The 25,842-nt window shown below is 37.0% G+C and overlaps 1 protein-coding gene and 2 pseudogenes across 1 annotated transcript in view; 1 reads left to right on the forward strand and 2 right to left on the reverse strand.

The window, feature by feature from the left end:
• LOC109452616 (acylglycerol kinase, mitochondrial pseudogene) overlaps positions 1-9,546 on the reverse strand; it is a 42,914-nt pseudogene extending 33,368 nt beyond the window's left edge.
• ARHGAP42 (Rho GTPase activating protein 42) overlaps positions 1-25,842 on the reverse strand; it is a 253,545-nt gene that overhangs the window by 222,249 nt on the left and 5,454 nt on the right. The gene's annotated exons all lie outside the window — the stretch shown is intronic.
• Positions 9,685-13,742, forward strand: LOC148755810 (small ribosomal subunit protein eS24 pseudogene; annotated as a pseudogene).

A 25,842-nucleotide genomic window follows, 5' to 3' on the forward strand; every position in this document is an offset into this window, starting at 1 on the left:
AATAACTCAATGAAAAAGGTAATTAATATTCCTTCAAGGCCTAAAAATGTTCAGACTGTGAATCCCAAAGATAAGGAGACAAAAACAAGGACCCTCGCGAAATGTGAAGTTCATGGCTCTTACAGGTATAGCAAACATTAAGCACACACTAGCCCCTAGCTCAACTAGCATAAAACCTCCTACTAAAAGTCTAATTACCTTAGGTCCTATTACCTGATACATCACATTCACCTTTCGACTAAAAATGACAAGGCGTATTAAAAGACAAGAAAAAAAACAGTCTGAAGAGACAGAGCAACAATCAGACCCAGACTCAGATGTGACACAGATTTTGGAAGTATCAGCATAAAGATAATGAAGGAATATTACCATGTTTCCCTGAAAATAAGACCTAGCCAGACCATGAGCTCTAACGCGTCTTTTGGAGCAAAAACTAAGATAAGACCTGGTCTTTCTTTAATATAAGACCAGGTCTCATGTAATATAAGACCGGGTATAATATAATATAATGCAATGTAATATAATACCGGGTCTTATGTAATAGAATATAATACCGGGTCTTATATTAATTTTTGCTCCAAAAGATGCAGTAAAGCTAATGGTCTGGCTAGGTCTTATTTTGGGGGTTAACACGGTATAAAGAATTCTTTGCTTACAAATTTGATAACTGAGATAAGGTTCACCAATTCTTTGAAAGACACAAAGTACCAAAATTCATACAATGAAAAACAGATAATCTAAATATACCTAAAGTATTATATACTATAATATAGCATATTATATATATATATATATATATATATATATATATATATATATATATATATATATAATATGCTATATACGTGTACACTAAAAAAATGAATAGTTTAAAATCTACCAAAAAAAAAAAGCATCACACCTACATGGTTTAATTGATGGATTCTACTAAATATTTAAGGAAGAAATAATAACAATTATCTACAAGTACTTCCAGAAAATAGAAAGTGAGAGAATATTTCCTCAGCTTAGGGAAGCCAGCACTACCCTAAAACCAAACCAAAGATATAACAAGAAAGGTAAGCTACAAAACAATTATCTCTCATGATTATGGATGCAAAAATCCTCAACAAAAATATTAGAAAATCCAGTGCAACAATTATAAAACAACCAGTTGGGAGTTATCCTCAGTATACAAGGCTGGTTCAATACTTGACAACCAGTTAATGTAATCCATTGTATCAACACTATAAAAAGAAAAATCATATGATCATTATCAACAGAGGCAGAAAAAGCATGTGACAAAGTCCAATACACATTCATAATAAAAACGCTCATCAAACTTGCTCAACTTGATAAATAACACCTACAAAAAAAATTACAGCTAACATCATACCTAATGGCAACAAACTAGAGGTTTTCCCCTAAGACAGGGAACAAGACAAAGATGTCCCCTCTCACCACTCTTCAGTACTATACTGGAAATCCTAGCTAATGCAATAAGACAAGGAAAGGAAATAAAACATATACAGGTAGGGAAGGAAGAAATAAAACTATCTAAATTGTTTATGTAGTATGTCCCAAAGAATCAACAAAAAGACTCCTAGAACTAATAAGAGATTATAGCAAAATTGCAGGATACAAGGTTAATATATAAAAATCGATTGTTTTCCCATATACCAGCAATGAACAATTGGAATTTGGAATTAAAAACATAATATCACCAACATTAGGACCAAAAAAAATGAAACATTGAGTTTTAAATCTAACAAAATGTGTACAAGATCTAATTGAAGAAAACCATAAAACTGATGAAAGACATCAACGATCTTAAAAATGGAGATATTCTATGTTCATGGATAGGAAGACTCGATACTGTCACGATGTCAGTTCTTCCCAACTTGATGTACAGATTCAATACAATCCTAATCAAAATCTCAGCGACTTATTTTGTGGATATTGACAAACTGATTCTAAAGTTCATATGGAAAGGCAACAGACCAAGAATAACTAACAAAATATTGAAAGAGAAGAACAAGGTCACAGGACTGACGGTATCCAACTTTAAGATTTCGTCTAAAGTTACAGTAATCAAGAGAGTGTGATACTGGCAAAAGATAAATAGATCAATGGAACAGAATAGAAAGCCAGAATAGAGTCACAAAAATAAACTTAAATGATATTTGACAAAGGAGCAAAGGTAATTCAGTGGAGAGAGGATAGTCTTTTCAACAAAGGATGCTCAAAAAACAATACCCCTATGCAAAGGGGAAAAAAAAGTGAATCTAGACACAGATCTTACACTTTTTGCAAAAATTAATTCAAAATGCATCACAGACTTAAACGTTAAATGTAAAACTCCTAAAAGACAACATAAATGAGAAAATGTAGATAATCTTGGCTTTGGCAATGATGTTTTAGATCCAACACCAAAAGCACTACCCACGAAAAAAATTTAGTAAGTTGAATTTCATTAAAATGAAAAATCTGCTCTGTAAAAGACACTGTTAGGAGAATGAAAAGATAAGCCAGAAACTGGAAGAAAATATCTGCAAAACATATATCTGGATAAAGGCCTTGTATCTAAAATATACAAAGCACTCTTAACACTCAACAATAAGAAAATGAACAGCCCAGTTAAAAATGGGCCCCAGACCTTAACTGACACCTCACCAAAGAAGATATACAAAAGGCAAATACACACATGAAAAGATGCTCATCATATGTCACAGGAAACTGCAAATTATAACAACGAGATATCATTATACACCTGAACGGCCAAAATCCAAAACACTGACAACACCAAATGATGTACTGAATGTGAAGCCACAGGAACACTTATTCATAGTGATAGAAATGCAAAATGGTACAGTGACTTTGGAAGACAGTTTGGCAGTTTCTTACATAATTAAACATACTCTTACCATACAATCCAGCAACCACATCCAGTATTTACCCAAAGGAGTTGAAAGTTTATGTCTACACAAAAACCTGCACATGTATGTTTATAGCAGCTTTATTCATAATTTATAGCAGTTTTACTCAAAACCTAGAAGCAACCAAGATGTCCTTAGGTAGGTGAATGGATAAAGAAACTGTAGTACATTCATACAATGGTGTTATCATTCAGCAATAAAAAGAAATGAGGTATCAAGTTATGAAAAAACAAGGAAGAACCTTAAATGCATATTGGCAAGTGAAAGAAGCGAATCTGAAAAGACTATATATAACATTCAGGAAAAGACAAAACTACAGAGGCGATAAAAAGATCAGTGGTTGCCAGAGGTTTGGGAGAAAAGAAAAGAACATTCTTAGGTGCTAGATACATAGTGTATATTTTAGGCTGTGAAACTACTGTGCCTGATATTATAATGGTGGATAAATGACATTATGCATTTGCAGAACCCTTAGAACGATACAACATAAAGAGTGAACTCTAATGTAAACTACAGACATCAGGTAATAATAATGTCAATATGGTTCATTCATTCCAACAAGCATACCACACTAATGAAAGATGTTAATAACAGGGGAAGCTGCATATGTGCGCACATGTCAGGGGAGGGTGAATAATAAGGGAACTCTGTACTGTATGCTTAATTTCTTAATAGCTTTCAAAAAGAAGCTGAATAGAACCTGAATGGTAAGTATATAGTAGTTGACTGTTAATATCCTATTTTTGAGTATATTTGAAATGTTTATGGTTAAATTATTAAAATGTTTTAATAAAATAAAACCCTAGTTAGAAGACTATTTGTATTTTAAATTGTTAGAAGCAGTATGTGCTCAATGAATATTAGATATCAATAATGGGCTTTTCAAAAAATAATGTTACCACAAAAAATACAGTCAAATAAAATTAACATTAAAAAAATCCTCATTTTAAGTTTTTTGTTTTTTATTTGTTTTTACAAGATTCTTGAAGATCAAGAATTGAGGCATGTTTTTACTTTTATAAATCTGAAATTTTCATCTTGTGCTTTTTTTGTCCCCATGAGAACAAAACTAGGGCTGTTGTTACTAAAAACTATTATATTGTTACACAAACAATACTGAAACATTGGAGAAAAATGCGGGGGTTGGGGGGGAATCACTAAATTCCCACCATCAGAACAGTCATTTGTATTAATTATCTTCCAATTTTTGTGCAACATTATTAACAATCAATACACAGAAACAATCTAAACATGGAATCCTTAAGGCCGACCCAAACTTTCCATTCACTTAAGGTCTTAAGCAAAATAATCAATGCAATTTTGTCAGATCATCTAGTTTCTAAGCACTCAGTAAAGGCTGGTAAACTGAACTAAGGGGTGATTTGTGTGGATTTCCCAGTCTCACATATACCAGGTCATCTTACCCATGGACAGCGTGGTATGATCTCTGGGGTAAGTTCCCAGCACCAGCAGATTCCCAATTTAGGAAAACCACGCTGTAGAGCACATGGCAACCAGAGAACGGAGACCATGTCCCTCCCAGAGACAGATGGGGAACAATAATCTTGCTCCAAAGGAACAATGGTTCCAAGGCTATAAATGTTGACCACAGCGCAGGCCAACTGGGGCATGATGACTCAGCCAACAGCAGGAACTGCACCAGCCAAATTCATCATAAGAGCCACGATGGTGGGTGAAACTATACCCTGGAATAGTGACTGCCTTGGATAAAGAAGTAATAAGTAGCTTTGTTGATATGCTTTCTCTACTTCTCTCTTTCTCTTTTCAAGTACTCATCTCTGTGAGTTTGAGACATGGCTTCATTTTTCTTCTTCGTAAAATAACAGACAGGATGTGCAGTATCTGAATGACACAGGCAAGAGTGTCCCTTTACTGCCAGTTTCACCATCTGTTATTCTGAGCCAGGGAGTACGCAGACACACCAACGCACAGCCTCCCTCTCTCTGTCTGTCTGTCTGTCTGTCTGTCTGCCTGTCTCTCTCTGTCTCTGTCTCTGTCTCTGTCTCTGTCTCTGTCTCTGTCTCTGTCTCTGTCGGAGGAGAGGAGGAGAGGCGAGGAGGAGAGGAGAGGGGAAGGCAGAGATATGGGTAACGCTCCCTGTTTCCCTATATGGGGAAACTGGAGACAAACAGCTTCATTTGTAGCACAAGTCTGACCTCCAGCCTGCTGTGGACTGCAAGTAGGCACACAAACTAAGGAAAATGTTGTTATGCTGCCCAGAGAAGGCCAGCTGCTCACTCCTACTGGACTTGGTCACTTAAGTTCTTCTCAATCCATCTGTTTGTTTGCCTAGACTTTTTCTCCTTGTAGCCAAGGAGACTGATGTTAAACAATTATCATGGCCAAAACTTCCAACTGAGCTAAAAGTGGATACATCCTGCAGTCATGGCCTTAGTCTGCAATAAAATCCATACCTGACTAACATGAAATTAACATTGAATATTCAATTGTTTTCTTGTAAAATTCAATATGGCCAGTATTTCAGCAAAAAGGACAATGTCAAGTGGTAGATAAAGAAATAGTTTGGGAAGCAAGAAATCTGAGTTTATTTGTCTATGCCCTGACATTTTTTTAGGTTTATCCAACACCAAGTACTTATTCTTAGTTTTTCTATTAGTTGAAGGGACTTTCCAATATGTTTTCACTAATATAGGTTTCCTTTGAAAGATGTATATAGTCCCCTCAATCTATTAAGGAAACACTGTATGAGGTGTGATAAAAAAATAACGGGATTTATAGATGATATAATACAGAATTGTACACCTGAAATCTATGTAATTTTACTAACAATTGTCACCCCAATAAATTAAAAAACAACGGTGAATATTTAAATTAATATTTATTACAGTAAACGACACATTGTCATTAATCCTCCTCAAAATATTTCCCCTCACTTTGAACACACTTATCCCATCATTCTTGCCACTTTCTGAAGCAGTTCTGAGTCCTCTTTCATGAGTGTTTTTACTTCATCCTCTAACATGACAACACTCCATATCACACATTGCTTCTGGTATGGCGATTTCTGTTAAATAAAAACATTATAGTGTGTCCTCATTCACCTTATTCACCAGATCTGGCACTGTGCATCTTCTGGCTCTTCCCCAAAGGCAAAATTACTATGAAAGGAAAACATTTTGAATCAATTCAGGACATTGAGGCAGCCAGGACAGCACAACCAAAGACACCCATGAAAGAGGACTTCCAGAACTGCTTCAGAAAGCGGCAAGAATGATGGGATAAGTGTGATCAAAGCAACAGAGTATTTTGAGGGGGGTTAACGGCAATGTGTCTTTCATTGTAATAATTTTTTTTTATTTAAACATTCACTGTATTTTGTGATCACATCTCATACTCAATTGTCATAAAAACAAAAAATGTGTAGTGAAGCATCACAACTTCCATCACGAATATCACTCATTAAATAATGATTTAAAGCTCTAATCAAGTAATATAAGATCTATCAAAGGACACGCACATTTAAATAGTTATGTTAAAGAAAATACTGAACCATTACTTGCTCAACAAACTAATTTAGCCAGTGTACGATCCACTGGCTACTACATTTTGGGGGTAATCTCAATATATAAGCATATATATTGAGACATTATATATTGAGACATATATAGTGAGACATTACTATGAGCCACATAGATGACTCCAGTTTTATCAAATTCTTATTCTTCAGATATTCAGTTTAATTTTCTTCTTTCAAATCTATTTTTAAATATCCTTCCTATATGTAATTTTAATTTTTCTACCCTTGGTGTGTTTAAAAGTTTGTCGAATTTATTTATTATCATCTGCAAACCTTATACGATGATGTTTTGCCCTGTTTCAAACTTGCTCACTTAGGTAAATCTTCCTTTCACTAATATCCAAGCTATGCTCCTCAAAATTCTGAAATACTGCCAGTAGGGCAAAATAAAAAGATGTGGTTTCTTCGAGAAGTACAGGAGTTTGCACAGAAAATACCTGCTTTCAAGAACTTGCTAAATTCTATCTCTTGACTTTAATGTCAGCTGCTAGATACAATGGCTATGACCACTTTGAAGCGCTAAGCACAGCAGAGTTGAGCAGGATCTGCTTTGATAGAGCTTCACAGGACCCACGCGACGTGCCACTTGCTAAGAACTCTGTGACCTGAAAACGTCCTGTGGCACCAGAGAATGGCTCCTTCCCAATGTGTCTGCCCACTCACCTTCCCAAAGAAAACTTAATCAGGCTTCCCACATACATGCTAGAGAGACATAATAATAGCGTATCTCAATTTTCTTTTTCACATTTTCTGTAAAAACACTGTGATTTTCTTTTTACATTTTTGACCATGATTCACAGTAAGAACTGCATTTTACAATTCAACATTATCTACTCATTCATGTGTTCTTAATAAAACAGAAACATATTTTATTAAACAATATTTCCCTTAATACATTCACTATGCTATCTTATGTATTCTATTTTTTTCTTAATAATAGCTCAACTCACTAAATCGACTTCAAGAACCCTCTCAGATCACAACCCCCAGTTTGAAAACCATTGGAACATTTGAATATATAATATCCCACATGAGTAAACTTGAGTGCCAGGATAACACATGTAAAGAGTAAATACTAAACCCACATCAAATTCAAATTAGTTTTCCTTTCCTACTTGCATGAAACAAAACCCAGACTGCATCTCCATGATTTCCTTTTTTGAACTTGTCCTCTACATAACCCAAAATCATCCTCAGATGATAAATGTTACTGATATTGTTATTCAACAGATGTCTAAGCTGCTGAAATCCCCTATGAATACTTAATTCTGTAGCACTGAGTACCTCAAGAGTTCATTGTGGAATTTTCCTCTCTGGCCCTCCTTGAGTTCAGGGGCTTTGTACCAATACCCACTATCTTTCTCTTTTTGATTATTTAATATTTCTGTTTTCTCCACTGAACACATTCATTCTCAAAATAACCTTGAGAGAGTTTTTTAAAAAGGGGTGGGGGGAGCTTTCTTATCCTTCCTGCAATTTCTCACAAGACTTACAAAAAAGAGAGAGAGAAAAAAAGAGTAACTTCCTTCTACCAACAAAATAAAACTGCTAAATTTCTAATTTTTGGTGCATTTTTTATGATGAAACTCAGGTCACTTTCTAATATTGTCTTCCCCTTAATAAACCATGCTTTAACCCCAAAGGATACAGAACCATAAAAATAGAGTTCTATTTCATATAACAGACATGTAAGTCGAGAAAGAAATGATGCTTCAAAAATCAACAATTAGTAAATTCACTAACCAGAAAATTTCTACTGGTTTATTTCTGAAGTACTCAGTTTCAACATCTTCATTAATTGCCTACAGCGTTTCATTAACGCAGGCTCCACGAACATTTTTCAGTTACTATATATAATTAAATTCTGATCTCTTAATTATCTAAGCTTAAAAACATTCCTCGCAATGAACCACAAACAGGTTTTAACTAAATGCACACACTGAAGAAAAATTTAATAAAAGGCACACTGTTATATACTGCATTTCTAGTCATGGCCCATATTCAACACATAATAACTCCACACCACCCATGGACCCAGCACAATTCAAGAGACAGAAACCACTGGGATCAAAATACAAGACAGGCACAGGTCCCCCTGAAGCTTACATCTAGTGGACTGCTAGTTTAGACTAACTTTCAAAGACATTCATAATATATGTTTCCCAGTTCTTTTCTCATTTCTTATTTGTTCACTGCTTCAGTTAAAAGAAATCTATTTGTCAGCCCTGTCATATGATAATTCATTTCTGCTTCAGTATTTTCGCCCATGCTGTCCTGTACTATGGACTCTCTTCCCAAGACACTAGTCCAATCCATGGACACCACCTTCCAAGATATGCTGAATGCAATTCCTCTAGTGACCTTTCACCCACCTAAAACCATCCACTTTAGTTCTTTTCACATATTTGTGCTCTGTGTAGTTTGTAAGCTTTTCAAGAACAGGAATCACTGCTTCCTGACTCTTATAAGGTCCCTAACAACTGGTATAGTTGTATTTTTCCTGGTCAAGAATGGGTAAATCCTATTGACATTTAGCTTCCCTCGTGTTGGCTTTTTGTTATCTCTTTCAATTATGGTTTTAATCAAAAATGAAAAAATGTTTTAATATGGCCACCAGTATTGAAAATGAGAAGGTGATTATCTAATAAATCAGATGAACATATACTCAGGAACTGCACTGCTTACTCTCTCTTGTTACCATTTTCAGATAAACATGTCCGGAAGCAGCAAGTTAAGTAGAACAGGAAATGGAATGGGGAGGGGGCGTCCCTTAAAGGCAGATTATTACTTCTACCATGTTGCAAGTCTTGTCCCAGCCCTACACATTTAAAAACAGCAAGAGGAAAGTTAGGTTCTTCTAGTCTCCAACTAGACACAAGAGTTAACAAGGTTGCACAAGGGTATAGTTCATTTGGAATCCAAAGTAAAAGCTAAATAAGAATTATTTAGGTCTGTCTGCTATATATAGTTCAACCTAACCAGGGCTAACAGAAGGGTCTGAGAAGCCTCGCCAGACATCTCTTCTCTTCTCTCACGGATGTTTACTACCTCTTCATCAGGCCCAAGAACCATCTCCAGATGTTAGAGGGCTGGCTGTCATATCTGTTCAAGAAAATTCCTTTCATACTAAAATTTTGGAATTCCCTTTCACCCTGGTAGTGGAAGAAAGATAAAGGACCCCATCACCTCTGGAAGTAGGGGTCAGTCGGAATGGCTGCTTCAGATGACAGCAAACGATCTCAAGTATCACACACAAAAACACACAGAATAAGTTGTAAATTTCTCAGGTGAGTGGACATAAAATTCAATTCACTGTTCATCCTTTGAAATGTTTATATAAAAATTAGCAAATTTAGGAATATTAAATGCCATAACAAAAACTTTTTTACATTACGCCTTTTAAAGGAGTTGACTTCACAGGTAAATACAATTTAATCCTCTTTAAGCAAAGTATTTCATAGTCTCTAGATCATTTAAAACCCTCTGCTAAAAAGGTTGTGCATATTTCCACAAAAACAGGATTTCAGAATCTTTGCAACATTCTGCCCATTAGGTTACTCATGATTTAAATAACAGAAAGTACAGGATACTGATACCATATTATAAAACCATACCTGTTCAGAGTGGCCAGAGCCCATTAGCCAAAATTCTTGCTTTAGATTATTCTTTATTTTTCATTAAAGAAAAAGAGTAGGTAAGACAATTGTGGCATAACAATTTTGTTAGAAAGGATGAGGAATAAATACAATAAAATTCAAACCACATTACAAATGCAAACCCATAGTTTACCAAAGTAAACAGAATGCAACAAATTTGCTCATATTTAAGCTTGGCATGGAAAGGCAATGAATACAGCAGATCACTTAGAGTGATACATCCAAAGGAACAAATTTTTGCAGATTCCCTAAAGAAATCCCTGAAGCATAGCCAATAAATAGCTGATATTATACCAAATTCCTCTCAATTAAAAGCTATATAATTTCCAAGTATTTTTAGCAGAAATTAAAGAGAAGCCAAATTATCGTTTTATTGAATCTCTTACTTTAGAATATTATGTTCCTAGCACAATGCTTAATCCACAGTAGGTGATTAATAATTATCTGACAAATGAATGGATTTAATTCTCAGAATAAATCTCTGTGGCAAAGATGGCTATCCCAAATTTAAAGTAAAGGAAACAGCCTCAGAGGGAGCAAAGGAGTCACCCAAGTTTATATATGGAGTCACAGGGTCAGGATCAACTCCCAGATTGCCCTAACTGATGCCAAATCTTGCCAGATGGTAGAACTCCCTTTTCATGATTTCTGAGTCTCCAGCTTTCTCCATTTATCCCTGACCCATATGCCTCAATATCTGTTACCTCAAAAACAATAAGGTCATATTTTCCTATGAGGAATTTTCACAGGAACTAGATTTGCTTCTGATAGTTTATAAAACATTACAAAAGAAATCAAACTCACCATAGTTCTGTGCCTTAACCCTTGTCAGAAATATACTCTCAACATCCTTAAAACCTAATGTTTTCCAGGAGAACCCTCATAGTTTTTAATACTAGTTATATTTTAGTACAACACCGGGTATAACCAATTTGTCCATGAAAACGGTGTGCTTACCGCAACCAAATAAAACAGCCCAGACCTGGATATGTATATTTTATGACGGCCTTCATAGGCCATTTGTAAATGAATGAAAAGAGAAACTACTCAAAGAGAACTGGATAAAAGAAGACAAACCAAATTAAATAGCCAGGAACTGGAAAGTATGAAAGTATGAAAGCAAGTACATAAAGGATGTGAAGACTATAAATTAAATAAGTTGCTAGCAAATTATTTACAGAGAATTATTAATGGATTGGAAAGAAATGTAGTTAAAGAGTACAGACAAGAAAGACTGTCTCAACTTCTACCTCATCAACTCATCAACTCACAGTAATTGGCAGGAGCTTGAGAGCTCCTAGCCTCCCACTCCACCCCTACCTCCAACCCCCCCCCCCCCATGGAAAACAGCAAGCACAGCTGGAATCGCAGCTGCAAAGCTCTGAGGGTAAAGGGGAGGGGGAACTAGCAAGACTCATTCTCCAACACCTCCCACTAGGTTCTCACTAACTTCCTTTAATCCATTACAAAGTGTGTGTGTGTGGGGGGGGTGTCTTTCTAATATTGCAATCCTAGTGCATTTACACACAGCATTCCATCTTGTTAGACATTACTAAGTTTGTTCACAGACATATTTTTGTCCTCACATAATGACAAAAGTATGTACACAATTCTGCATCCTGCTTTTCTTTAGATTTATATCATAAGAGTTACGTTTAATTGACTAGATAATTACTGTTAAAGTTTACTAAATTAGTTGTCATTTCTAATTACCATAATTACACATAGGTTGGGACCCAGTTCCCGAATTTAATGCTGTTCCACAGCAAACTCACATGGGTGCTACTGGTTATTTAAACTTGAGAGAAACACAGCTCAAGTCCTTTACATCTTGATTAGAACTGGGTCACCAGCAAGGGGTTACAATGAATGACTCAGCTAATCTGGAGAAGGGTTGTATTCCTGAACAAACTCACAGTTCTTACAGAAAGAATGAAAGGACACAGAGGCTGGGTGGGAAATCAAAATTACCTGCTGTACAAGAAGTAACGTAATTGGGATCACTGTATCAGGGCATATAAACCCTTTAAGGTTCTTGAAATTTGTTACTAATGTACAAATTTGTGCTATCGGCAGCATAATGAAAGAGTCTTACTACACCCTAATTAGCAAAGGCATTTAAAAAATCTTTTAGCTAATTTAATAGGTAAACAATGGAAAACTTACTCTTACATTCATTTCTCTGATTCCTGGTACAGGGTAACAGCTGTATTTATCCTTTGGTTAATCAACTGTCACGTGTCTAGTGCTCACTTATCTGCTACTCTTCCCCCACTTATCTTACAGATGCTAGCCATTTGGTAGTGAAGAAATATTCATTGAGAAAAGGTTCTCATTGGACAATATGAACACCTACCTACATTCAAGAGGAAGGAAAAGGTAAAGAATTCTGAAAGACTCAGAGGAAAAAGTAGGAAAGTTGATGAAAAGGCTAGTAAGAGAACATGGCTCTCCAGAAGCCAAGGGAGAAGAAGCTTCAGGAAGCGAGGAGTGGCCGACAGGATCAAAAATACAACAGTACAGTAAATTGATGACCGCAGGATTTGACAAGTGGTCACCAGAGTCCTCAGCTTTAGAATTATCTCTGTGCTAAATTTTCACAAACTCGACATAACTATGTATTCAACAGTTACCTGACAATAAATATGTACCAGGCAGAGTACTAGACAAAGAAAGAGACACAGACCATAGTTTAGAGCAGGGGTGTCCAAACTGCGGCCCATGGGCCAACTGCAGCCCACAATCCATTGTTAATTGGCCCGCAGCAAATTCCAAAAATATATTTAGTTTACTTAAATAAACCAGGTGAGGCAATACGTACTTCACCTCGAGTGAGTGGCCTGGCTGTTTGTGTATTTTACCGCATATGGCCCTTGGTGAAAACCACTGGAAAAAGTTTGGACACCCCTGGTTTAGAGGAACCTGGGCTTGCTGTGTGTGCACATGTATACTTTGAAGGGGCTGGAGCAGTAGGGGTAAATAGAATTGAAAGCCTAAAGCCAAAGATGCCCAAAAACTAGTCTCTCCTCTCTGATTAATTTAAAAAGTAACTTCTTTAAAAAGTACACTGTTTGTAATATATAGAAGATGAAGTGATTTATAAGTCCTAAAAACTGAAAATTTAGGGCCTGAAAAGAAACATATAAGCACTAAGTTGTCCATGTTAAGAAAATGAAGCAATCCTCTTTTCCTCCCTGGCTATAAAGGGTCGGCCGCCATCATGAACAACACAGTTAACTGTCCAGACCAGGAAGATCATGACCAATTGACTACTTCAATGGAAACAAATGGTCATCAACATTCTTCACCCTGGGAAGGCAACAGTACCTACGACAGAAATTCGAGGAAAAAACTAGCCAAAATGTACAACACCACACCAGGTGTCATCTTTGTATTTGCATTCAGAACCCATTTCGGTGGTGGCAAAACAACTGGCTTTGGCATAATTTATGACTCCTTGGATTACACAAAGAAAAATGAACCCAGAGACTTGCAAGACATGGCCTGTATAAGAAGAAAAAGACCTCAAGAAAACAGCGAAAGGAACACAAGAACAGAATGGAGAAAAGTTAGGGGACTGCAAAGGCCAATGTTGGTGCTGGCAAAAAATGAGGTGGAGATGGGATGACAGAAGGAATAAAGATTCCTCGGTGACTTTGTGGTGATTGAGCAGATTTTTTGTGAGAGGACTAATAAACTAAGAACTTTGGAAAAAAAAAAAAAAGGAAGAAAAGAAAAGCTATCTAAATGTGAAGAAGCTTTCAAAAAACAGTTATTTCTTATTTTCAGCAAAGTTCAGCGGATGCTGCAGCTGCACTCCAATAACAGGATATGTTGGGGCTCCCCAAACTCCATGTCACAATGTATCTACTACAGGCTTCATTTCAGAATAAGGGATGAATGCAGATTTTAGGCAGGAAAAATCCTTTAAAAGATGAAAGTCTTATTCGATCACATAGCTGATACATGATCCAATTTCCTTTTGGTGAACTGTAGCAAACTGCAGATGTTTCTTTATTCAAAATGTAACCGTCTCTGGCTTCACTTATATTTCATATGTAGACTGCTTTAAAGTACTTACACATAAGTGCCACCTTCAATCTGAGAACTTATAGCCATAAATATGCTAATAAAAAATATGCCAAAGCAAGAAAATATCTGATATAATGATATAAGTTTATATGTAAATGGTATATGTATTATATGTATATTTTTAAGTGTGTTCCTGTGGACATGGAAGGTTAAATGAAAAATAAAGTTTAATACCATAGAAAGGCATTGAAAATGTTTTCCCATTTTAAATCTTTTTAATATTGAGATTACTTAATTTTTTCTGTTAAAAGATATAGTGAGATTATAATATCGACCATTTGCTGATTTCTATGTACCAGGCACTATGCTAGATACATCCCACAAGAGACTTAATCCTTATGAAAAATAGTTATTATTATTATTACCCTCATTGTAAAAATGAGGAAACCAGGGCTTACACACACACACACACACACACACACACACACACACACACACAGTCAGGATCTAAGACAATGCTTGAAGTACAGTACATGACTTCTATAAGTTTCCAGAAGTGATCTGAGTGGATGAAGAATGGATTTTCCCATTCTCGTATGAGATCCCTAAGCTGTTGACTGCTGTAATAGAGGTACGTGCAGTTACACTGTGAAACAGAGAAAAGCTGTCTAGAGGAGACAAAGGATACACACGGTACCTAGGAAGTCTTAACACCAAGCAGCAACACACACACCGTACAATATTAGCAGCATGCCCTCAGTAAATGTAAACCCAGAAGGGCTGGGTCTCTGTGTGGTCTGTGTTTCCAAGGCCTAGAGTGTTTCCAAGTGGGTCTCTAGGTGTTTCCAAGGCCTAGAACAGTATCTGACATAGAGCAAGTGCTAAATAAATATGCAGAATGAATATATGAGAAAATGAGTTCCATTCGCTCTCTTCTCCACATCTCTCCTGTCCCATAACACGTTGTTCTCTGCATTTTCTCATTATTTTCTCCTCTCCACTCCTCTTACCACTCTTTGCACATATGTAAAAACTGGTAATGTCCTATATTTACGTTATAAAATTTTAAATGCTTATGGATCTATAATGAAAATTAAAAGAATATGAAAATATCTCCTCCTTAAACCCACCTAGTAATTGTTTCCTCCAAAAAATATAAAGGTCAAAGTGGATTTGTTATGGGAAGTTATAACTTTGATTTAAATATACATTTAGCTCTCAAACTGCTTCCCATCATAAAAAAGTAATATAAATGCTTATAAACCTATTAAGTTTCTATTTATAATGGTAAGTTCCAACACAGAGTTACCATATGGCCCAGCAATTCCATGCCTAGGGATAGACCCAAGGGAATGAAAACATACAGCCACGCAAAACCAGGTACATGAATGTTTGTAGTATTATTCATAATAGCAAAAAGAAACAAAAGTAAATAACCAAAATGTCCATCAACTCATAAATGGATAACAAAATGTGGTGGTATATCCATACAAATGAATATTTGGCAATAAAAATAAAGTACCAGTACATGCTAAAATACAAACGAACCCTGAAAACATGCTAAGTGAAAGAAGTCAATCACAGAAGACCACAGATTGCATAATTCCATTTATAAATAAAGTCCAGAACAGGCAAATCTATAGAAACAGAAGTTATATTAATAACAGTTGCCAGGGGCCCCGGAAGAGAAAGAATATGGAATGACCACTAATGGGTATGGGATTTCTATTAGGGCAATGAAAAATAACATAGTGGTTCCAAAATATATAAAGAACTCACACGACTCAAAACAATACCAAACAATCTGATTAAAAAATGGGCAGAGGACCTAGATAGACATTTTTCCACAGAAGACATGCAAATGGCCAAAAGGTACATACAAAAAATGCTCAACATCGCTAATCATTAGAGAAATGCAAATCAAAACCACAAAGAAATATCACCTCACATCTGTTAGAATGGTGATCACCAAAAAGACGAGAAACAACAAGTGTTGGTGAGGATATGGAGAAAAGGGAACCCTTGTACACGGTTAGCAGGAATGCAAATTGGTTCAGCTACCAAGGAAACAGTATGCAGGATCCTCAAAAAATTAAAAATAGAACTATCTTACGACCCAGCAATCCCTGAGTATATTTGCAAAGAAAATAAAAACAGGATATCGAAGAATTATATACAAGCTTATGTCCATTGCAGCATTATTCACAATAGTCAAGATAAGGAAACAACCTAAATGTCCATCAATGATAAATGGATGAAGAAGATGTGAGATTTACATATATATGATCAAATATTATCCAGCCATGACAAAGAAGGAAATCCTGTCATTGTGACAACATAGATTGATTGTGAGGGCATTATGCTAAGTGGAATAAGCTAGACAGAGAGAGACAAATGCTGCACTGGTGGGTGCCAGGAGCTAGGAGAAATAGAGAAAGAATGGTTAAAAAGTTACAAACTTCCAGCTGTAAGGTAAATAAGGAACGAGAATCTAATGTAAAACACAGTGACTGCAATTGATAACACTGTATTATATAATTGAAATTTGCTAAAAATTAAACTTAAATGTTCTCACTAAAATATGTGGTGATGAATGTGTTAACTGGTGGAACTCCTTTCAAAATGTATTTGTATATCAAATCACCTTGATGTACACTTTGAATATCTTATGATTTGATTTGTCAGTTATACCTCAATAAAGCTGAAAACAATTTTTAAAATAAAATTAGATGATGGCGATGGCTGCATAAGCCCATAAACACATGAAATACGATTGAATTGTACATTTTTAAAATTATGAATTTTATGGTAGTGAACTATACTTCAGTAATGTTGTTTAAAAAATGAATGGCATTTTAAAAGAAGGCATTCCCATACAATGAAAATCAGCACTCAGAAATGGCATCTTGAAAATAACATAAGCAATACTTTGTTACAAATAGGAAACAACATAAATCACTGGTATAGTTTCGCTTTCTTGGCAATATCTCTTGGACTTGAATTACTGCATGCTAAAGAAAAAATTCATTCTTTAATACAAATATCAATTCCTTAAGTAAGCCTGCTCTAATTTATCTCATTCTGTTAAATCTACATAATATGACTGGCTTTTTCACTAAGATACTTGTCTTTGTATAAAATTTTCAGAATTGGTTCCAACACTAAGTGGTTTGTGACAACCTGTGGACTTCTGCATCTCCCAACATTAGTTTGACACAACTTCTTGTAAATCCAGTCATTTAAAAGACATTGATGAAAAATGTATCATGGTGTCCAACTCCAGTGTCCCAAAGATCTGGTGCCAACTCTTATGGAGCTAACTTGCCAGAGATTAAAAAAAAAAAAAAAAGCAAATAATCAAATCATTAAAATGAAACATAATAAAACACCATGTTTTTTGTAAAATCATAAAATCTCAGATGTGGAAAGGTCCTTAAAAAGATAGCTAAATTATTCCACAGAAGCAATGTCTTCCACTCACTACCGGCCACATTCATGATACCAAGCAATGGCACATGGTATCAGCTCTCATATCAACATCAAATATTCTCTCTCTCTCTCTCTCTCTCTTTCTCTCTCCATATATATATATTTGTCCCTGTAAGGTAACAATTTTGCTTAGAAAAGCCACCTCACATCCTTTTTTGAATAAAATATGGTGGTGGTTGTTTATAACTCTGGTCTAATTTTGCTTCCTAGTCTCAATATTAGCTAGAAATGAGATAGATGAGAAATTAATATTTAATACCAAGTACTATATACATTGTGCCAGATACTTTATATGTGTTATCTTATTTAATTCTACAAATTGCATATGCAATAAATATTATTCTCATGGTATAGACAAGGAAAAACCACAAAAGAAGCTAAGTGACTTGCTCAGTAAGTGGCAGAACTGGGATTGAAAAGCATTGCTGATTCTAAAGCCCAGGCTCTTTCTACTATACCAGGCTGACTGCTGTTAATGTTAAATCTTCAAGGAATCTACTGAACATTAAAATGTTCTAATGGTTAAAGATTAAACGTTATTAGCACTGCACATGTGTGAATGATAATACTAAACTAGCTACAACTACAAAGCAACCACTGTTTCTTTTAGCCAGATTTAATGTTCAGATTATTTGAATAAATTGAGATTTATTTAAATTAATGTATGTTCTGACAGAAGTGCAAAATACAATCTACAACAACAACAAAAAAAAACACGAGAAAGTCTAAGCCATAGCCTAAGGATTTAACATGGGAAGAGTGTCTTGCAACTGACATTTTGGTTCTGCACCCTTATTTCCTCCTCTCTCATTCACTCTCATCAGTGGGTGTCACCAAACATCACAGTCAGTCATGAATATCTATCGGATTCCAATTTCCATTAGAGCAGTGTGGGGGCAGAGCCCCAGAAAGTAGTTTCCAGGCTCTCGGCCTCACATAGACAGGTGCTGGCTCAGGTAGTAAATGGCCAACTGTGATTGCATGGCCATCAGCTGTGGCTAGTTGGCCGTCAGCTGTAACCAGTGAGCCATTGGCCACTAATATAACTGCTGTGGCTACGCTAGCAGGAGAGAGAGAGGAGAGAGGAGAATGGGGCTAGCAAGAAGATGGCGGCTGGGGTGGCAAGCGCGGATGGCGGTTTGCGGACAGTGTGGATCCAGCCTCCAGTGAGAGTATAGTGCCGCCAGAGAGAGTATAGTGGTATGACTCCCCTACCTATGGCTCCGTGGGTGTTCCCTTTTGGCCTCACCATATCCTGCGTTCTTGTATGGGGAGCGGGAGCAGAGACCCCGCAGGCCTCCCTGCACGACAAATGGCGCAGCGAGCAGGGTCTCCTGCACGACAAGCAGTCAGAAGAACCAAGGCAATAATGGGAAGAAAAAGACATGCACACAACAGAGCTTAAACCTAACAATCCAGGAAGCTTTCACTCACTGCTTATTCCTTGTTCAGGATTATTATGATCTCTATTTTCTTTGCTTAATGCCTGAGGTCGGCGTTTTCCAGGCCCTGCTTCACTTTCCAAGCCTTTCCAAAAATCTAGACTGCCTGTTCATTGTTCCCTACATCCCCCCGCCCCAGGGAAGCAATCCCCTTAAGCTCATAGAGCCCTTAAGAAATATCTTTTTTTTTTTTTTAATAATCTGTTTTGTCATTAGAGTATCATCCAAATATCCTCTTCTGGTGATTCTGACACCAATCATACCACCTTTCCTGGATCAACTAGCAACCTGGCTCAATTCAATTTTATCGCTGAGCCAACTGAATCTTCCTTTGCAATTCTTAATTAAATGTTCCTTTTTACCCCATAATTCCCTGCTCTCAGACCTTCCAGCAATGCCCGGCCCATCTCATTATTTTCTTTTCTCACCAATAACCTCTGGGATGATCTCACTTCAAACATCATTACATTTACAAACCATCTGTGCATCATAAGAAACACCTAAGACAGTGCTTGCTTTTGTAAGCCACTGTCTGCTTTCAATGCAGAAACCAATGTGGAAAAAAGGTCTTTCATCTGCAGTTTGGCCTGTTATATTTTGTAAAACTGCCCACTTCTGACAAGTGCAAGTTGTGCCCCCCATTTTTAATAACTTTTATAGACCACTGACCCGCATAACGGAGGCACCAGCAGATAAGTCGATGAAGTTTCAAAATCTGTGTTGCCTGTTCATCAAACCTAAATGCCAGCCTAATGCTTTCTTAGTTTCCAGATAATAGTGGATAACTATTTATTTGTTCAAAAGCAAAAAGCTAAATCCAAACCATGATATACTTTCTAATCATTTCCTACCAAACTGATTTAATTTGCAGGACAAACAAGTCCATACTTTAACATTCAAGGAAAGTATTTCCACTTAAGTAATCTTGTTTCTAAAGAATGATAGTAACATTGACGAAAACCTGTTCAAGTCTTGAAAAAAAGCTGAAAGTATTAAAATTACAATGCTACATTTTTATATTATGTTACTATGCATTTTTGTGTGTTTTTTTCCATTACCCACACAACAATCCTACAAGGAATATAGGGCAAATATAATTCCCATTTTTGAAGAAAATAGGGTCTGGGATGAATGACTTGTATCCATGCCACTAGTTAATGGCAGCACCAGGACTGGAATGAAATCCTAACCCCTGGTGCTGACTGCGGTCCCCTGGGTTACCCAATCCTAACAGTCAGTACAACCAGGCCAGAGCAGTCACATATGAAGCCTGGCAGGGTCAACATTAAAGAGCCGACTTATAGTCAGTCCATTCCCTGGCTCACTCCCTCCACAGATATTCAAAACCCTTCTTCGTATCATGCTCTTCTTAGTAAAATATAGAGTGGTTCATGTTCAGCAATTACTGAGCAGCCACAATGTGTTCACAGCTGATGAGAATACAGATTCCTTGGCACCTAGAAGTTCATATTAAAAAGACTAAGTAGAATCTAATAAACAGACCACAGGGAGTATGTCATGTGACTATGGAGTCATAGATTGGAGTGATGTATTTACATGTGGAGGAACGTCTTGGATTGCTGACAACACCAGAAACTAGACGAGGCAAGGAGAGATCCACCCTACAGCCTTCAGAGAGAGCATGGTCCTTCCTGGTGTTACCTTGATTTTGGACTTCTGGCCAGGGAATACATTTTTGTTGTTTTAAGCTAAGAAAAAACATATATTTCTCTCTCTCTCTCTCTCTTTCTCTCTCTCTCTCTCTCTCTCTCTCTCTCTCTCTCTCTCACGCACACACACACACACACACACACACACACACACACACACACAGAAGGAGTATTAATGCGGGCAGAGAAAATCAAATGTAAGATATTGTGGGCATGGAATTGCACGACTAATCAAATATTAGATCTGGGTAGAGTGAAAAGCCTCCAATTTAAAAGTGGAGTGGAAGGAAACAGGAAGACTTCGAAGGACTCATGTTACTCTCTGAGATGACCGGGTGGATGAGTACATAACCCAACAAATGAGAACGCAAAAAGAACAAGCTGGAAGAGAAGGAAGTACTTTGTTTTGACAGAGTCTGAGATGCCTGAAGCACATCCAGGTGGTGATAGGTAGTAGGCTGGGGAAAATCAGACCCACAGCTCAGAAAAATGAGGTCAGGGGTGGAACCCTGGGAGCAGATGTTATCACACAAGGCAAGCAAACAGTAAAAAGGCTACGAAGGATCCTTGCACACCACCGCTGCTTCAGAGGATAGAGGAAATTACTGAAAATGGAAGAGGAATTCAGCAACCTCACATACTGAGAAAAAGGTGCAATGATGGAGCTGGAATTCAAAGGAAGTAATAATAACGTTAGAAATGATCACCTAAGGAAAAACAGGAATGACAAGCAGTCAGTATAAGCCTTTAAAAGTTTCTGCCTATTATTTCCTACATTGACATCATTTTTTCATGAGTTCACAGCTTTACGAAATCTTCTCCAAACAGTGTGCCCCTTAAAAAAGTCACCCCTATTATCTCTTATATTGACAATTTTTTACTGTCCCTCAAATTTCCCGCAACCAACTTTTAAAACAGGCTAATTAATCTCTCATTCCTTTGATTCGCCAGTGTCACATAATTTTTGCATAGAAGGCTCACAAAGTCTGATACAAGTTCCAAAACCATAATATTTACATTGTTTTCACAATTTTAATTTGCTTCTCCTTGTTAATCCCTCCCATAATGTGGGGATGAAGTCCCAGAGAGCAGTTTCCAGGCTCTCGGGCTCGCGTGGCGGGGTGCTGGCTCAGGTGGTGGTTGGCTGTTGGCTGTAACTGGTTGGGTTGCTGATGTAACTGCCGTGATTGCGTTGGCTGGTTGGCTGGTTGGGAGGCAGAAAAGCAGACAGCGGTTGCAGATCATGTGGATCCTACTTCGTGTGCCTCGCCCGGCCTCCAGCGAGTATATAGTCGTATGACTCCCCTATCTATGGCTCCGTGGGTGTTCCTTTTTGGCCTCACCATGTCCTATGTTCTTATGTGGGGAGCAGGAGCTGAGACCCTGCGTGAGTCCTTGCATGACACACGACCACTAACTCCTCTTTTGGGGGGCGAGGTAAGGGACATAGCTTTCATTCAGACTTTTAAGGAATAAGAAAATTACACAAATGATGAAAACAAAATTCTCACTATGGCAAAGTAAAATCAATTTACGTAGCTTCCACGTGAAGAGATAATACACTATACAGAACGCCCATTTCTATTAGCAACTCAGTACTCCCCTCCACACACAAACACGTATCAGTTTGCTAAGCTAAATCATCACTTTTCCTGTGTACTAAACAGCGACCCAAAGCTCGGTCTTGCATTTGGATAAGCTCCAGCAGATGTTTACACACAAGGCTTGTCTTTTACATTTGGCTTGTCTTTCATGAGCTAGCAAGCAGTACTGCTTTTTAGATTTTGTGTGAGGAAATATGATAGGAATTCCACTACTGAGAAATGTGTCTGACTTCCAAATAAAGGGGGTCATTTTATGTCTACCTACTTTTTCCCAGAGTAAAGCCAAGGTCTGGAAGAGTACTATTAATGTAGCAAGGTTATGTACCTGGTGCATTTCCCCCAATTTTCTTTCATATCACCTGACATCGAGAACCATCCCAGCATGGTTCTGTCCTTGACAAAATACCAGGAGCTCTCCTTTATACCTGATAATCACCCAAATCAGATAAACCAATACAAAAAAAGTCACGTTTTGGCATTTTTAAAATACCGTTGAATGGAGACTTTTACCACAGAATTTAAAATTTGAAAAATCTGTTTAAATAATTAATATAAAATAATCTACAAAGAGTTAATTATTAATCTTAGCCTAGCCTTTTCTCACCATGTTCCATGTAAAAAATTACAATTAGACATACAAGTATTACTCTCAAATGAAAGATTCAAAATTCTACAAATTAGGGCTTATTTGTTCCTTCTGTTATACATACATGTCTCTGCAACAAAGGAAAAGTTAGAAAAACTGGCAGATTATTAGTTACTAAAATCTCATTCCTTACACAGAATGTTGTACATGTGTATTTTGCCGCAACACTCTCATCAGCCTTCTAACTGAATTCTTTTTTTATGTAAACGAATTCTTGTTAATAAAATCAGAATACTGCAGATAGGAACAACGACATATTCTGCTTAACCAAAACATTCCAGTTAGATGTAATCCTGTAGAGAAAGATCCACATTACCAGAACTATCCAGGTCCAAGTTGAAGTTCACCTGGCCGAGGACAAAACTGTTAAAATAACTACATTTCTATCGACAGCCCTATTATTACCCTGTCCCTTGCCCTCTGCAAAGGCCATTAAGAGTAACAAATATTAAGGAAGTTGTTACCCTTACACAAAACCCAGCCATTACACTCAGAACATGACAACTGCAAAAGATGCAGCACAGATTCCATGCACTAGAGAACCAGGTGCTCGGGAACTGGTTTTCATTTTCCAAATGAAAGTAAGCAAGAGCAGGTAGCAAGAAGTCCTTGGCTGATGAGGGGATACACTAGGGATACACTATAAGGATTATTAGATGCTGGGCAGAGGTTCAGGAGGATGGAGGAAAAAGGAAGACTGGCAGAGCTGCAGGCTAAAACTGGTGGGCCGCAGGTGGGGAGAGAGGGCGGCTGGCACCTGTCTGGTAGGCGGAAATGAGCAGAAATTACCATCCAGACGGAAGGGATGGCTGGGGCCACAACAGGTGGCAATTGGCTCTGGCAAGAAACAGTATTCGTGAAAGAGATTCAAGACTAAATAGCCCCCTTTCCTTCACCCTTTCTCATCTGTCCAAAAGAAACATTTCATTATTGCATAATATTTACTGTATACAGCCTAATAGTCTGAAATTTTAACCTAATATTTATCTTTATAAATCTAGAGAAAAGAGTTGTTTTCACTTTCTATGTATACATTACTTGAATAAAATTGTACTTGGCACCAAAGCAATACTGAGTGTAAGCTTTATTAGTTTTCTTACATAATCTGAGCTATGCTTACCCATCATCAACACAATTTACATTGTGCTCTAAGAAATGTTTATCATTGAGAAGATATGTGTTAAAGCAGCTTTTCGTTGACTTAAAAGTTTGTAGTTACCTGAGTTTTTTGTACTTTCAGAATACCTTGATCATAACTGTCACAGGAGGCAGTGTAAAACGTGATTACTGGTAAGCCATTCTTCTCCAATAGGCAGGAGACATTTTCTGCTCTCCTAGCAACCCATTCACTGGCCTTCTAACAGGCCAGCCCCTCAATTACCACTGCTTGCTGAAAAAAGGAAATCCAACAGAAATAAAGATACATACTGTTAAAGGGCACCTATAAAACTCCAGTAGAGAATCAGGGGAGGTAGATGGATGGATTCAGCCAGCTCAATTGAATTCCACTTTGATGAGCGCCAAGGCTCCCATTTAAATTAACACGAGTGTAACTGTTTTTACTTGTACAGGTCCCTGAAGCAGAACATTTAAGCACCACATTCCGAATCTATCAGTTCCTAAAATTAATTACAGTTCATTTGACACATACAGTTACTTCTGCTCATTTAACTCAAATTCTAATGACTCTAAGAACCAAATGAATGGTTGAAGTAATTCCACAGCAACACCTTTCATTAGGCTGCCCAACTAAACAAGCAAAAGGACCCTAGAGGAATAAGCAGCAGTGAGGTAGCTCTCACAGAGTAACAAGAATCTACGGGTTCCCCTTAAACTAAATAAAACCTGGGTTCAAATTTAAATACCAAAAAATAGCTTAAAACAATAGTAGTTCTTACTGAAAGTTGAAGAACGATCAAATGAATAGACCAATAACTAGAAAGGCTTTCTCTGTGCCACCAAAAACTGGTAGCAAAGTGGGCTCTGAACATACACACAAAATGACTGACTTGAAGTGAAAAACACAAGTCAAGCTTGGACAAAGGTGAGTTTGTGAAATACAACAAATGGAAGGCAGGAGAACCTCACGCTTTCTAAGATATTTCAATGTAGCCTTTGCATTTAGGGGTTTCTTCTACTACAGAGGGTGCCCAAAAAATGTACACACATTTTAAGAAAGGAAAAGTGTACTAAAATTATAATACTCAATACATACCAATAACAAAAGATGAATACAAGTCACGTTTGACTTCTACAATTACAAGAGGTGCTCAAAGTGGTTACCATCAGCATCTAGACTTCTGATTATGGCAAACTACTGCTTGAGCAACGTTGACCAAAGTGTCCACTAGTATACATTTTTTTTGGCACCCCCAGTATGAACGATTGTTTACTCACAGGGGCACCACAGCAGTATACTTCAGACTGAGGTCTGTGGGCACTGAGGGTAGTCACCTTTAAGAAATTGTGTGCTTCCGTCTTGCTGATCTCTTAATTGACTGCATATCCTACATCAATTTATGAGCAACCAACTTCTACCACTCAAATTAGGTCCCCTTCTTCTTTGTGTCATGGATCACCAATCGTTTAACAACAGAAGCAATATGACCAATGAATAAATAAAGTTTGTGACATATTAAGGCCATCATCAGGGCAAGAATATTTTGAAGAACTGCAGTTTCAATCAGGAAAAACAGTGAGAAAATGAATCATCAACATGAGATATTATCAGCAGTCTTTATATGAGAGGAAATTTTGTTCCAGCAAAACATCGTCTAGTAAATTAATTAAATATAGCTGAAAAGTTTTTCATTGGTTTCACAGTATTAT

Source organism: Rhinolophus sinicus, chromosome 14, assembly GCF_057876585.1.
Source record: "Rhinolophus sinicus isolate RSI-liver-muscle chromosome 14, RSI-T2T, whole genome shotgun sequence".
Lineage (NCBI taxonomy): Eukaryota > Metazoa > Chordata > Mammalia > Chiroptera > Rhinolophidae > Rhinolophus > Rhinolophus sinicus.